Raw genomic sequence first — 15,966 nt, forward strand, 5'->3', positions numbered from 1 at the left:
CCCCTGATCATCTTGATTGCCTTCTTCTGCACCTTTTCCAGTTCTACAATGTCCTTTTTGAGATGTGGTGACCAGAATTGTACACAGTACTCCAGGTGTGGCCGCACCACAGTGTTGTATAAGGGCATTATAATATTAGCCATTTTATTTTCAATCCTCTTTCTAATTATCCCTAGCATGGAACTGGCCTTTTTCACAGCTGTCGCACATTGAGTCAACACTTTCAACGAGCTGTCCACCACAACCTCAAAATCCCTCTCCTGGTCAGTCACCAACAGCTCAGATCCCATCAGCATATACTTGAAGTTGGGGTTTTTCATCCCAATGTGCATCACTTTACACTTCCCAACACTGAACCGCTTTTCCCACTTTGTCACCCACTCACCCAGTTTGTAGAGATCCTTTTGGAGTTCCTCACAATCCATTTTGGATTTCACTACCTGAAAGAGTTTTGCATCATCTGCAAATTTGGCCACCTCACTGCTTACCCCTGCTTCTAGATCATTTATGAATAAATTAAAAAGCACCGGTCCCAGTACAGATCCCTGGGGGATCCCACTTCTTGCTTCCCTCCATTGCAAAAACTGTCCATTTATACCTACCCTCTGTTACCTGTCTTTCAACCAGTTAGCAATTCACACATGTATTTGTCCCAGTATCCCATGACTGCTAAGTTTCCTCAGGCATCTTTGATGAGGAACTCTGTCAAAAGTTTCTGTCTTGTCTTTCTTTTTTGACTGTGAGCCCTTTAGGGACGGGGAACTATCTTCCGTTTTTGTTTTCTGTGTGTATCGCATTGAGAACTTCTGTGTTGAAAAGCAGTATGTAAATAGTAGTTGCCGTAGTAGAAAAAGTTGTACCTCTGAGCAGGGAGAACTCTTTGGCATGGTGAAAACACGTTTGCATTCACCATCTATGGCATTGTAAGGTAACAGCCATGAAGGTTTATCATGAATAATACAGTGGGATAAGAATATGGGCCACAGCAGGAGTAGGAGAGTATTCATTTCCCCCTTCTGCTTATAGGTCTTTCTCCACACACCATTGACCACTTTTTAAAAAAATGAAAGGTGTATTTAAATGTACAATCATGCTAATTAAAATAAATACAAATCAGGCAACTGTACTCCAGCAAAAATGCACAGAACTCTGATCTTTAATGGTAAGGAAACCTAATGTGAAGGACTCTTTTGAATATATGGTTAGAGTGTCCTGTGCTGAAACAATTTTGGGCATGGTGTTAATGGAACAGCTCCAGGGTGATTGGTGAACACCCCCAAAGGTGTCCGGGCTTTGTGTGGGGAATTAGCGAGCTAGGGTGGAGCAGACCCACACCAGAATGGTTTTTGTGCAAAGTTCTGGCCCCGGGAAAATGAACTGACAGAGAGGTTGAAGTTCAAAACAAAGAAAGGTTTAATTCGGGATTCAGGGGTATAGCGGAATAAGAAAGTTGATTAAAACAATATTACTACTAAAAATATGTTACAGATATTAACCAGATACTGCAAAGAGGCAATTTAGCTTAGTGTCCAAATTAAAATGACTTCCAGGCTGGCTAGAGAAAATAAGGCTTTAGAGAAACAGGTTTTTGGATTTAAAAGAGCAGGGATAGGGAGAGCCCAGAGGGGCGCGGTGATTATCATACAACCTCATCCTTTCTTTAGTGGCGATTGGACCCTCATGGCTCAGGCGCAACTGAAGAACCTTTTTGCTCAGAGATGGAACCAGGAGATAAAGAACCAAAGGCTGCTTGGGGGTTAGGCAGCAAGGGTAAATCCAAAAGGTGTCTGCTATCGTGCAGCCAGCTTCTAGTAGCAGCAAGGCTAGCTGGATAGATTGGGCCAGAGAGGGAGGCTGATCTGGAGGCTGGAAGCATGAATGGCACGATAAGCAAGACACGGCTGGGTGTTATGGCGGGTGCCAAGTCTATCACCCATGCAATGGGTGGCTCCACAATGTAAAGACCAAATGAAGCACACTGATTCAAGAAATCAGGGCCAGTTATAGCCCCAAATGGGCCAGTTATAGGCAAAATAGTGGCCGCTCCTTCTTCCTAAGGAGGGAAATTCTGGTGGATCTCTAAAGGATCCATTGTCTTTGTTTGCTGTGCTTGAGTAAAACACAATAGCATGAATGCTGAACATTGAGAACAACCTGTATGTAGATGGACTAAAGGGACGTGCAAGTATGATATCTCTTAGGCAGGAAGGACCTGGTAAACCAATCAGTAATTTTAATGAGCGTACCTCTGAGTTCCTATTGCCCATTCAGCTCTTTTGTGATGGGAAGGATGTTACATTCACACTGCCTTATCTGACTTTCCTGCTGACTAGTGTTAGCTTGTTTGAGGCAACTGCAGAGAAGGGGAAGTAAAGGGTCAGTCTTCGGACAGAAAGACCTTGAACATGAAGCTAACTTGAAAGTTAACTCCAGTCTACTTAGACATTCCCTAATATAGGGAAAGGCACAGAGCTAATCCCCTTTCAATTTGCTTGGTAGCTGATGAACCTGGGGGTGACTGTCCCATTGCCTGTTAAATAACCTGTCCCCAGTATGCCAACAAACAGGCAGTCCATGATCCTGTGAGACTCCTGAACATGTTAAGCATGAAAACCACATACCTGTGGTCTCAGACAGAAGCAGATAGGCTTCTGGGAGCCCGCAGAATAGCAGTGCTGACAACAATGGATAATTTCTGAAAGAAGACTAATTGTTTATTTTACAACATTGGCATACCACTTTCCAATCATAATGGCTCTCAGTAATAAAGCCAGATTTATAAGCAGATCTTATTGCCCACAGAATGATAGATTTGGAATTCTGGGTGGGGTCAATGGTATCAGTGATGGTATCATGTGACTCCTTGTTCTGCTTATCTGAAAAGTGGTGATGGTAAAGGAGGAACTCAGAAGCAGATGTTTTTCTAGAGTCCTCTCCCTAATCCAACTGTTCCTACTGCTATTACGGAAACTACCACAGGTGCAGAATGAGGCAGTTAGGCTGGTCTCTGGAGCTACCCAAAGAGACTACATTATTACTCCTATTTTAAAAGAACTACACTGGCTGTCAATTAGTTTCTGGGCAAAATAGTAAGTGCTGGTTATTACCTATAAAGCTACGGGCTTGGGCCCGTGGTATTTAAGAAAGTGTCCCCCTCTTCATGAACCCCATTACCTATTAAGATCATCAAGGGAAGTCCAGTTGCCGTTGCCATCAATTCATTTGGTGGCAACCCAAAACAGGGCCTTCTCCAGGGTTGCCCCAGGGCTCTGGAACATGCTCCCAAATGATATCAGCGTCTCCCCATCTTTGGCTGTTTTTAAGTAACTTTTAAAAACACCTTTTTAAATCAGGCTTTTAGTTTATAACTTTTTAAGTTTTATTGATGGTTATTTTAATTTGTTCTATATGATTTTAGGTTTTAATTGTTTTTGGCTTTAATTGTAAAGCACCCAGAGATTTTATATGGGGCAATATAGAAATGTGATAAACTGATAAATTACTGGTGCCAAAGTGTCATGAACAAGGACCCTCTACTAACTAGGGGACAAGATGAACAGTTCCAGAGATGAGACAGAAGGAAAAACCTAGGATCCAACACCCAGATGGCCCCTGACCACTGGGATCCCCCTACACCAGGAGAACCAAGGGAACGTGAGCCAGCACCTCCATCAAAGGGCATACAGTAAGTATAACTATGTGGATGTGTTCTATGAACTTGGGCTGCCCTGGGCAACCTGAGAAGAGGGGCCAGTTAAGGTCCTTCAAGTATCGCGCTCACTCCTCCTGCCCGCCTCCAATTTTTATCAGGTTTGCGCAGCAGTAAATGGCTGAATGGGCTCTTGCTTCTCTCGAGTGAATGAGGGAGGCATTCACTTTGCGTGTTGACTTGACTGCAAAATGGGCATGCATGCGCCCTGATGCTGACCACACAGCATGTTGACTATCTCAACAGACCAGGACCTGATTTAGCTGCCAGAGTTCTTAGGAAAATGGTTCCATGACTTAAGTGTGCAGAGAAACTGTCAGTAACATCCAAATCACAATATTGTAGCAAAATTTGTATATGATAAATGAATCACACACAAGGTGTTCTTATAGGCTCACGCTAAGGGTTCATTATATTATTTACATATTGCAACACATATTTGTTTATTGTCACAGGATCTTAACAACATAGTTGTTATGCTGATCATTATAAGCAAATATTGTTCTATGAAACAAAGTGAGTGAGGCATTGGTTGGGTTCAGATATAGCGGAATGCTCAGCTGAAGCAAGCTCTACATGACATAATGACACCTTGCAGCTCCATATGAATCTCAACTTCCTTTCGAGGTTAGGATATATGAAGATTGGTCATGACATGCTGTGATAGAACGTACATATAGGACCTGGAGAGTGAGTGCGTGAGTTGCCATAGTAACCAGGCACAGAATGTTCAAGGGGCGGGATTTAAATAATGACAGTTGGTTAGGAGAAGACAATTGGAGATGGTGTTGGAGTAGGAGTGTTGGAGCTGAGATATAGGAGTGAGAGGTTAGATAGAGTGAAGCAGAGAGATTGTTCAGGGGTTTATGTGAGACTTGATTGGTGAATGTGTGGAGACTGTGGAACCAGCAGTACACTGGGGCTGTACTCTAGAAGTAGGGTGTTAAGCCTGGGGGGAAAACCTTGATTGTGAAATGTGCCCAGAAGTCGTGGCGACTGTGGTCTGAAGGTGGGAGGGATAGCTTTAAGGACCAGGGAGGGTGTTCTTACCCCCCCCACACACACACCACATTTCCCCCACTGGCGCTGTGTCTAAAAACAGTCCCGTGGGGCAGCAGTGTACCTCCTTGCCACGGGACCTCGGTACATTGGACCAGAAGTACCTGGAAGTGCCCGGTGCGCATGCAGGGGGTGTAAGAGCACCCTCCCCAGACCTTAAAGCTATCCCCCGACCTTCAAACCAGCCGAAACTCCAGACTTTCTATCCAGTTCAGAGTTCCATAAAAGGTGCTCCGAAGCAGTTCATGCACATCCCTACCCAGAACTGAAACCTCCTGGTGACAGACAGGAAAGTCTGATTCACTGAGTTGATTTACTAGGCCCATTTCAAACTGGCTTTTCGGAGGGCTAGAGGGTGCAGACTGTCTTGGTCAGCCTGATGGATAATCTCCAATTGGGAATTGACAGAGGGAGTGTGACTGTTGATCCTTTTGGATCTCTCAGAGGCTTTCGATACTATTGACTATAGTCTCCTTCTGGGACGTCTGAGGGGATTGGGGGTGGGGGGGCACTGCTTTAGCACTTAGCAATAGCACTTACATTTATATACCGCTCTATAGCCGGAGCTCTCTAAGCGGTTTACAATGATTTAGCATATTGCCCCCAACATTCTGGGTACTCATTTTACCGACCTCGGAAGGATGGAAGGCTGAGTCAATCTTGAGCCCCTGGTCAGGATCGAACTTGTAACCTTCTGGTTACAGGGCGGCAGTTTTACCACTGCGCCACCAGGGGCTCTTTTCCCCCCCTGCTTTGCAGTGGTTCTGTTCCTACCTCACAGGCATATTCCAGGACTGTTGTTCTTCCAAATCTGAACTTTCCTATGGTGTCCCTCAGGGCTCCATATTGTCTCCAATGTGGTTTAACATCTACATGAAACTGCTGGGAGAGATCTTCAGGAGATTTGGTGCAGGGTGTTATCAATGGAGGGGAAAATATTCAGAAATATTCTGAATCTTCAGATATATTTCAAATGGACTAAGACCAAATTCCATTTGGATTTTTTTAAGCAAAACCAGGGTTCTCCCCTGTACTCCCATTTTTGCCAAGTGCTGTATTTACATACGGTACTACTACCTTTACACAATCAGTCCAATTAGAAGGCCATACATTAAATTTCAATGGAAATTATTGGTGGGGGTGGATCCAGGAATAATTACTAGAGAATGAGCTGTGTGCCAAACTCTCATCTTGGCATGAATTCATGAGGTGTTATATGGCAAGCCTCTATTTCTAAGCCCATCAACATGAGGATAATAATACTGGCCTGCCTTATTTATTCATTCATTCATTCATTCATTCATTCGATTTCTATACCACCCTTCCAAAAATGGCTCAGGGCGGTTTACACAGAGAAATAACAAACAAATTAGATAGAACCCTGTCCCCAAAGGGCTCACAATCTAAAAAGAGACGTAAGATAGATACCAGCAACAGTCATTTACAGGGTTGTTAGAACAGCTACTGAGATAATAGACATCAAGGAGGAGAGGGGTAAGGTGAGGAGGCTTTGCCTTTTGCCACCAACAGTCCTCATTGCTTGGACCTGCCAGCTCCTGCTCCCTGTTTCGGAGAGGGAGAATTATTATTGCACCCTCCCAACTCCCCCTGAAGAAAGGCCTGGTTTCGCTTTGTTCCGCTGGCTTGGCAGGCCTAATTCCAGATATACTGTACTTCATTCCTAATTGCCGGACTGTTTCCACCTGTCCTTAGGCAAAAAGTATCTTGTGGGAAGGGAGGCTCCGATCTCCTGGCATAGAAGGTTGGAAGGAGGAGCACCAGAGGTGGCTGTCAAAGGTACCTCTGCCAAGGGGTGGGGGGCTTTGGTATGGGATTGAGGTCCAGGGAGGGGTTATATTTGAGTTATACTTGGGAAAGATATTAGGCTGGGTTTGGGGGCTTGGGCTACTTCTCCATTTGATTTGATTGTGCCAGACCATTTATAGGTATGTGTGTGGGCTTTCTTGGGGAGACAGTAGTGGAGGGAAGGTGCTCTTCAGCTCTGGGGCGCTTTTACTGTAGTGGTGGGGAATAGAAGAGTTGGTGTTGGCAGGGCAACAGGCCATTCCAGGGGAAGGGATATTAGTAATTTAGTTACTGATTCCACTTCTGGGTGCCCAGTCAACTCTCAGGTCTCGGGGAGCAGTTTCAACTACCCACAGAGCCTAGCCATGCTCCTCTGTAATGCCAGGTCGGTTCAGAATAAGGTTGAAATCATCCATGACCTGATTGTAGATGAGGATGCCGACCTGGCATGTATAACTGAGAGCTGGTTGGGAGAGGCAAGTCATCCAGTTTGGGCCAGCTTCTTTCACCAGGTTACTCTGTTGAGGAGCAGGTATGGGGAAGTGGGTGTGAGAGCGTGGACTGGCTGTGGTCCATCAGAATACCATTTTCCTTACCGGGGTCCCTGTGAGACATTTGACTTTTCTTCTCTTTTTTGGAGTGTGTATTTTATATGGAATGTGTGTTTTTGAGGCTGGGAACTAGGGATAGATTAGGGATTCTGTTGGTGTACCGTCCATCCCGCTGCCCAAGTGACTCCCTAACTAAGCTGATGGAGATGGTCTTGGGGGTGATTTTGGAGTCTCCTAGACTTTTAGTGCTGGGGGACTTCAATATCCACTTTGGGGCTGGCTTGTCTGGTGCGGCTCAGGAGTTCATAGAGGCCATGACAACTATGGGTCTATCCCAATTAGTTTCAGAACCAACACACATTGCTATCCACATACTCGATTTGGTCTTTTGTTCAAGATTGGGGAGTGTTCCATGGGTGAGGGATCCTGTGGCTTCCCCATTGTCATGGATGGACCACTACCTGGTTAAGGTTGGTTTCACAGTCACAATTCACCCCTGCAGGGGTGGTGGACCTGTTAGAATGGTCCACCCAAAAAGGCTGCTAGATCCAGTAGGATTCCAAAAAGCCTTGGAGGATTTTAATGTTGATTCTGCCAACAATTCTGTTTATGCTCTGGTGGGTACCTAGAATATGGACTGAAGCAGCAAGGCAACTGGAACATAAGCGGGTGAAAACACAGCTCAAATTCGACAGGACACAACATAGAGCCCATTTGAAGGCCTACGCAGTGGCAATGCATGCAGCGAAGAAACAATTCTGTTCTGTGCGCATTGCATCTGCAGGTTCGCATTCAGCAGAATTATCCTGGGTTGTGAGGAGCTTAATTTATGCTCCTTCTGCTTTAAATCTACCCTGGTGATTATATCCTGCAGCAACGCTTTTAGTGGGTTCTTTGCAGATAAAATCTCTTGTATCCAGGCTGACTTGGACTCAACTATTTTTGCAGACTCTATTAATGGAGTGTTCAGCAATCCTACTTGCAGTATTAGATTGAATCAGTTTCAATCTGTGACCCCTTGACAATGTGGACAAGCTACTTGAGGCAGTGCAGTCTACCACTTGTTCTTTGGATCCTCATTCTCTAAATGCCTGCTGACAGGCAGTAATGGGCTGGATGAGGGATATCAAATTGAAGCAGAATCCAAGTAAGATGGAGGTGCTCATTGTGGGGAACCGGAATTTGAGGGATGATAGAACTTCCTGTTCTGGACTGGGTTACATTCTCCCAGAAGGAACAGTATGCAGTTTGGACAGTCTTAGACCCAGGCCTCACCCTGTTATCTCACGTGTAGCACCTTTTATCAGCTTCGGCTGATTCGACAGCTGCGTCCATTCCTTGAAGAGAATGATCTCAAAACTGTGGCACACCAGCTGGCAACCTCCAGGCTTGACTTTTGTAATGTGCTCTACATAAGGCTGCCTTTGTATGTCGTCTGGAAACTTCCGTTAGTTCAAAATGTGGCAGCCAGATTGGTCTCTGGGGCAACCTGGAGAGACCATATTATGCCCATACTTAAACATCTGCACTGGCTGCCGATAAATCTCCGGGCAAAATACAAAGTGCTGGTTATTACCTTTAAAGCCCTGAATGGTGTCGGTCCGGGTTACTATAGAGAAAGCCTTCTTCTGTATGGGTTGTGGAATGCACTCCCCACATAAATTTGTAGTTTAAATACATTATTGGCCTTTCAACTGTGTTAAAGTATTTGGATTGTTCAGATTTTATAGTTTTATGTTTGATTTTTGAATAATTATATTTTGTTTTTGGTTTGTAAACCACCCAAAGCTGTTGGACTGGGTGGTGTAGAAATGTAATAGATAGATAGATAGATAGAGCAGCCAGCACTTTTAGCAGATAGGGAAAACACTATTAAATACAAGGGCACAAGAGCCAGCATGGTGTAGTGGTTAGAGTGCTGGACTAGGACTGGGGAGACCTGAGTTCATTCAGCCATGATACTTTCTGGGTGACTCTGGACTAGTCACTTCTCTCTCAGCCTAACCTACTTCACAGGGTTGTTGTGAGGAGAAATTTAAGTATGAAGTACGCTGCTCTGGGCTCCTTGGAGGAAGAGCGGGATATAAAATGTTGAGAAGAAGAAAACAATCTTGCCAAAGTTAAGCTATTTTAAATCTCATTCATTACAAGTGAGGACAGTTAAGCACATGCTTCTGTAGTTTTCCCATTGAAATGAAAGGATTAAAAAGTACTTGACTTTGCCTGGATTGTGCCCTAAGTATTATTATTATATATTACACTTTTAAATATTTTTTTCTCCAGAAATGTTTGTGGAATTGTAGTACCCCAAAATGTCCAGGAGATGGTAGTATGAGCACAAAAGTGTTTGAGAAAATAGCAATTCCGTTTTCCATATTTTGCTCTATCTTTGGTCAGTATTGCTCATTTTACTCTAATATTTTTGTGCAGATATACAATATTTTACAGATCTGTAATTTTAAGTACATTTTATTTGTGCTGCACGAGGAATAAATTTTAAGTGCAATCTTACCACTGTAATATATTAATCAAAAGCTACTTTCTAAACTTTTCATCATAAAGTTTTTCATGATAAAGTTAACAACTGAGTTCAGTGGGCATCATGATTCACAAGGCTAATGGCCACGGTAGACACAAGAGTGCTGCTGCAGACACAAAAACCGTGGCACCACTGTTGTCGACCAACAGCTGCACAGGCAGTGTTCCCACCGTTTCCTTCGTTCACCACAATGGGGAACACTCATTGTGCAGTCACCGGTTGACAACTGTGGTACTGCTGTTTCTGTGTCCACAGCAGCAGCTTCTTTTTATTTATTTATTTATTATTAGATTTATAATAGACAAATCTGTTGTTAGATTTATATACTGTCTTTCATTAAAATAATCTCAAGGCAGTTTACAATAAATTAAAAAAAAACAATACAAAAGTATTAAACAGTTTAAACAGTTAAAATACAAATATTACATTGGAATAGAATACAAATACAAATATATTTTTAAAGATTTTTAAAAATACACAATAAAACCATGAAACATAGCACAGAAGCAGCAGCAACATGAAAACACTCACACAAAAACCTGAGTTAAAAGCCATGATTTTACTTGCTTTCTAGAAGCTGTAATGTGTGAAGAACTGGCCAGTTCAGAATCCTTTATATGTGGTGTTTGGTCCAAGGGTTAGTGAGTTAAGTATGGCAACTGTTGCTAGGTACTGGGATTGGCCAGGAGAGTTCCTTGGATCTCAGAACCTAGGAAGGAGAGTTAGCTGGAAGTTAACTGTCAAGGAAAAGGCTGGCAGAAAGGAACAATTTGTAAAATGGTTTATGCTATTGTAAACTGCCCAGAGATGAACGTTTGGGGCGGTATACAAATTTGATACATACATACATACATAAACTGACTGTATTTTGAACTGTGTGTTCAACTGTGAAACGATCAACTTTTGTTCCATTTGTGAAACAATAAATCCTCTTTAATTTTAATATTTTTGGATCCCCTTTATTGGAGTAATACCCATGCCTAAAGCATTCCCCACTGTCGAGGGCAATAGCTATAGGAGAAGACTACTGGAGATAAATGGTGGCAGCAGTCCGATACAGGAACCGTCATAGCTGGACCACCAAAATGACCTCAATGGCAGTGGGAATCATACAGACGTAGGTGTTTGCTTGTTTTAATTTAGAGTTTAATTTAAATGCTTTAATTTCAAGTTTCCAATAGAGCACAACTGTGCTAACAATAAAATAAAATAAATGAAGAAAATAAAGGCTCATTTTAAAATGCTGCAAATGTAAGAAAACAAGTGTAAGAAACAACTAATTAAAGGGTCAACATCAGTAAAAGGTTCCCTATTTGGCAGGGTTTTAATTCACTGTTTCCTGAACCACTGTAATAGCTGGGAGAAACAAGAGCCTCCCTGCAACATGCCAAATGGGGAGGTCTTTGCTTTTTGAAAGCACATTTCTTTAGGATTCTTGGTAAATTCTTAAAGTCAGACTGTTTGTTGTTTACAATATTTATACCCCACCCCTCCAGTACAATACTGCTTGGGGCAGCTCACAACAGTAAAACATTAAAAGTAATATGAACTTTAAAACAGTAAAACAAATAAAACACAGTGTAGAATAAAACCAATTAAAACAAACCCAATTAAAAATTAAAAACCCATCCAGCTGTATAGGAACATAAGAACAGCCTTGCTGGATCAGGCCCAAGGCCTATCTAGTCCAGCATCCTGTTTCATACAGTGGTCCACCAGATGCCTCTGAGAAGCCCACAGGCAAGAGGTGAGGGCATGCCCTCTCTCCTGCTGTTCCTCCCCTGCAACTGGTATTTAGAGGCATCTTGCCTCTGAGGCTAGAGGTGGCCTATAGCCACCAAACTGGTAGCCACTGAGTAAAATGGTAGTAAAATACATTACAGTCTGTAGTAAAATACATAAAGGCCTTTCTAAACAAGGAAGTTTTAAGACCTTTTTAAAGACCATAAGGAAGGAAACATGACAAAGCATTCCAGAGCCGAAGGAACACAACTGAGAAGGCCTAAGCACAGTTAGGATCTTGCCAGTAGGGATGGAAATTGCAGGACTATATGTTATCTATTATCTATTAATTAATTTAATAGATAATTCATTATCTATTAATTAATTTAATTGTTTATTTATTTAATTAGATACTAATAATTAGTATCTAATTAAAAGCCTGGTTGAACAAATGTGTCTTGACTGACTTTTTAAAAGTTGTAAGAGATAGGGAGGCTCTTATTTCATCAGGAAGCATGTTCCAAAGCCTCGGGGCAGCTATGGAGAAGGCCCATCCCTGAGTAGCCAGCAGACGAGCCAGTGGCAACTGAAGACGAACCTCTCCAGATGATCTTAACAGGTGGTGGGGCTCATAGTGAAGAAAATGTTCTCTTAAATACTCAGGGCCCGAGCTGTTTAAGGCTTTATAGTTATAACCAAGACCTTGTATTTTGCCCAGAAACTTACCAACAACCAGTGCAGGAGTGATATGGTCTCTCCAAGATGAAGCAGAGACCAACCTGGCTGCTGCATTCTGGACCAACTGTAGTACGAAGGCAAGGCAGCCCCCACATAGAGCGCATTGCAGTAATCAAGTCTGGAGGTGACCAGCAGTTGTACCACCGTTCTGAGGTTATTTATTCTCAAGGAACAGATGCAGCTGGCTGATTTTTAAAAAGCTGATAAAAGTCACTTCTGATAAAAGTCACTTCTGGCCACTGCCTCAGCCTGGGACACCAGAGAGAGGTTTGTGTCCAGAAGCACCCCCAGCAGGGGCGTAGCAAGGTTGGAGTGGGCCCAGAGACGAGATTTTAAAATGGGCCCCCCCCCACTCAAAGTCCAGGGCCCCCGCACACCCCAGGCCCCCAAGGATTTAAGTCTGATATTTCAAAATAAGTATGCTGCCTGGAAATACATTTCACTGAATACACACACGCACACTTCACAATATATAGTGATATACATTGAGTACTATATATTTGTGCTCCTTTTAATGCCTAGAACACACTAGAAACACTAATGATTAAAATGGCCCCCTCGCTGCAGATTAGCAAAGGAGACTTTCAACCATGCAGGGTGAACCTATGTTTGTTTTCTCAGAATTCTGAACAAATTCAGTCAAGTTCGATTCCAGGAGGTTTTTCACAGGAGGCTTTTAAAGCCCTTTAACACACATCTCCTCTGGAATGGAGGTGCTGCATTCACATGTTGGCCAGATTTACCCTGAAGTCCCTGCAAGTTATTGGGGAGCAGTTCACACATAAGAAATATAAAATAAAATAAAAGCACCACACATGCTTCACAGTTCTCACTCAGACCTTCTGGGTTGCAAAACAACTTGAACATAAGTGCATTTATAAATGAATGAATGAATAAATGAATGAATAAAATAAATATAATACTGTTTGTTCCAGAAGTTTTTGCAATTTTCTGCCATGAAACAAGCCACTTATAGGACTTTTTAGATAGTTTTTTTTTTTTAAGCCAGCAAAATTCCCAAGCTGTTTTAAAATAAATATTCAGAGACTTCTCAGTCCCTCCCCCCCCATATCAAAGCCCTATGGCAAGCAGGTCCCTATATATCCGTGGGGGGGGGGAAGGTAACCACAAAAAGGAGTTTACATTCTACCTGGCAAATGCTGAGCAGGGTTGGGCAGGGCAGCAAGGTGTCTGCTGCAGAGAACAGTGGTGGCCATTCTGGCTGCCTCCTCCTTCCTGGCTTGCTTGGACCCTACTCGAGTTCAGGCTTCACAGAGGCCTACACGGAGCCCTCCGTGGAAGCCCCGCCCAGCCGCCGATCAGCTGAGAGGCGGGAGAAAAGGAGCTCTTTGCAGCTTGTCTGTTGCGGGCCAGGAGAACAAGCAGGAGAGACGGCGAACAGGGCAAGTGGCTGAGGGGACTTGGGGCTGGGCAGGGGGCAATGGGGAGTCATGTGAGGTGCCTCTGGGGGGCCCCTCCAGGCAGTGGGGCCCCCAGACAACTGCCTCCCCTTGCCCGATCGTTGTTACGCCCATGACCCCCAGAATGCGTACCTGTTCCTTCTGGGGAACTGTGACCCCGTCCATAACTGGCAGGTCAGAATCATCTCCTGAGTTCTGACCCCACACAATAAGTACCTCCAACTTATCTGGATTCAGCCTGAGTTTGTTATCTCTCATCTAGCCCATCATTGCCTCCAGGCAGACATTTAGGGAAGTTATGCTTTCTCCTGATGACGTTGACATGGAGAAAAAGATTTGGGTGTCATCAGCATACTGGCAGTAGGAGAACGAAGACACATTTCTCTCTCCTCCCCTCCCTGATGCCTGACATGGAGTCACCACAGCATGCTAGATGCAAGGATGGATTGGAAATTGTAGTGCCTGGAGCACCGCCCAGAGATGAATGTTTGGGGCAGTGTACAAATGTAATACATAAAATAAAATAAAATAAAATAATGGGGATAAGAAAGAGTTAGGCAAGGGAGGGGAAATGTAGGGGGGGCTGTGGGTGGGACCTTGTTGTGCCCCTGATGTCATCATTGGGAGCATGACAGAATCTGGACACACTCAGAACTGGGGGCAAAAACAACAAACCTTTCTGAGTTGGAGAGGGGGGATAGTTCATTCTTTTCGACCCCATATTCAAGCCTATCTAGGTGGATTTTGCCCATTGCCAAGCACTATATCAAGTGGCATGTAAAACCACAGTTCTAATTCCACTTACAGCTGATAGCAGAAGAACAATGCCTCAACAACACTAAAGTCTCCTGATGTGAAGAGGATCAATGTAAAAGATATTTCTAAAGATCAGGCTACTGACTTAGCATAGCACCTCACAGTGTTTGTAATGGAGGCACACTTGTCAACAGCCTTGACAAGAAGATACAGACCTTTAACTGGTTGAAAGCTGTTGCAATTGCTCTGCCCCATCACTGCACTGTCTTCAGTTGTGGTGTGACAGATGGACAGTGCAAGCATCCAATTCCAGGTACCAAGAAATTGCCAGGGATCAGCTGCCCCTGCTGGCATGAACGAGGAAGTAGAGTCAGCGCAGGAAATAATATGTAGACTGTGCAGTCTGCACTGTTATAAAAACAGTAGTCACTAGATTAGTATAGGAGGACCTTTTTGTTAGCCTTAATCAATTTAATTTGTAATGCAAATCTCCCCCTATAATCTCTAAGGCAGGGCTGCACAACCTTGGCCCTCCTGCAGATGCTGGACTACAACTTGCATTGTACCTGACTATTGGCCACTGTGACTGGGCTTTATGGGAATTGTAGTCCAAAAACAGCTGAAGGGCTGATGTCATTCAGCCCTTCTCTAAGAGAACAAAACTCTTGCTTCCATAGGAATTGTGGCGTCTTGGCCTCTAAGGAAAGTTCCAAACTAACATTTATAAATGTGAGGTATATGTTATAACCCTCAACTATGTTATAAATAACATAATTATTTGTATCACTAAAAATTCTTTAATTTAGCTATAAGTATGGATTGTTGCTCAAATAATTCATTTTATGTATTTATAAAAAATAATGAAAAGGACTATTCTAATTCAGAGTCTCTTTGTTTTGTTGTTTTCTGCGAGTGTGTTTGTGTAGTTTCTGTCTGCACACCTTTTCATTGGGGGAGTTTCAGATTTCTTGTTCTCTAGTGTGACACATTGTATTATATATCAGTACTTTGAGCAAGCCTAAGTAATTGCCTAATGTGGATTAGTCTTCTCAGCACTGTTGAGAAAAAGAAGAAGAAGAAGCACCATCTAATCTGCATATAGGAGGAAGAAGCTTTCTTCTAAGTGTGCATGAAACTGATCTCCTTTCGGGGTGGAAATAATATATTAATTCCTATGGATAAGTTAGAAAAGGAACTAAAATCCCTGTAAAGAAGGGATGGGATCCCTTCTTTACAGATATTGTATTTCTTATGCAATCTGTGGCATTAGAACAAATCCTTGAACTAGTTCCACAATATAAATGATTAACCTGAATAAACAGTCTGTGATCCAAAGTAGTTCTAGATTGCTTTGAAAACAAATCAGATAGAAGGTATTGTTTTTTGCCTTCACTCTGAATGGTCTTTGAGACATCATCACATAGCCACATCTCAATGGGAACATGGCTTCATCATGATGCAATGGTTACTGCCCTAATTCTTGGGCAGACATTTTGGTCCTGTTGATAGGCTCCACCCCAAAACCACTAAAGAGGGCTCTTTGCAGTCAAGGAACAGTGCACTGTAGAAAAGGGCCATCTTAGCTCAGTCCTCAGCTTATTTCCTCTATAGCTGGATAAGGCTTTCGACTGTGTTGAGTGGGTACAATTTTGTACATGCAGGGAA

At 43.2% G+C, this 15,966-nt stretch overlaps 1 long non-coding RNA gene across 1 annotated transcript in view; it reads right to left on the reverse strand.

Moving 5' to 3' along the window:
- LOC128326774 (uncharacterized) overlaps positions 1-13,371 on the reverse strand; it is a 34,156-nt gene extending 20,785 nt beyond the window's left edge. The window contains exon 1 of the long non-coding RNA XR_008308258.1: positions 13,275-13,371. This is a non-coding gene — a long non-coding RNA (uncharacterized LOC128326774). The remainder of the gene's footprint in view (positions 1-13,274) is intronic.
- Between the last annotated feature and the right edge of the window lie 2,595 nt (positions 13,372-15,966).

Source organism: Hemicordylus capensis, chromosome 5 (genome assembly GCF_027244095.1).
Source record: "Hemicordylus capensis ecotype Gifberg chromosome 5, rHemCap1.1.pri, whole genome shotgun sequence".
NCBI lineage: Eukaryota > Metazoa > Chordata > Lepidosauria > Squamata > Cordylidae > Hemicordylus > Hemicordylus capensis.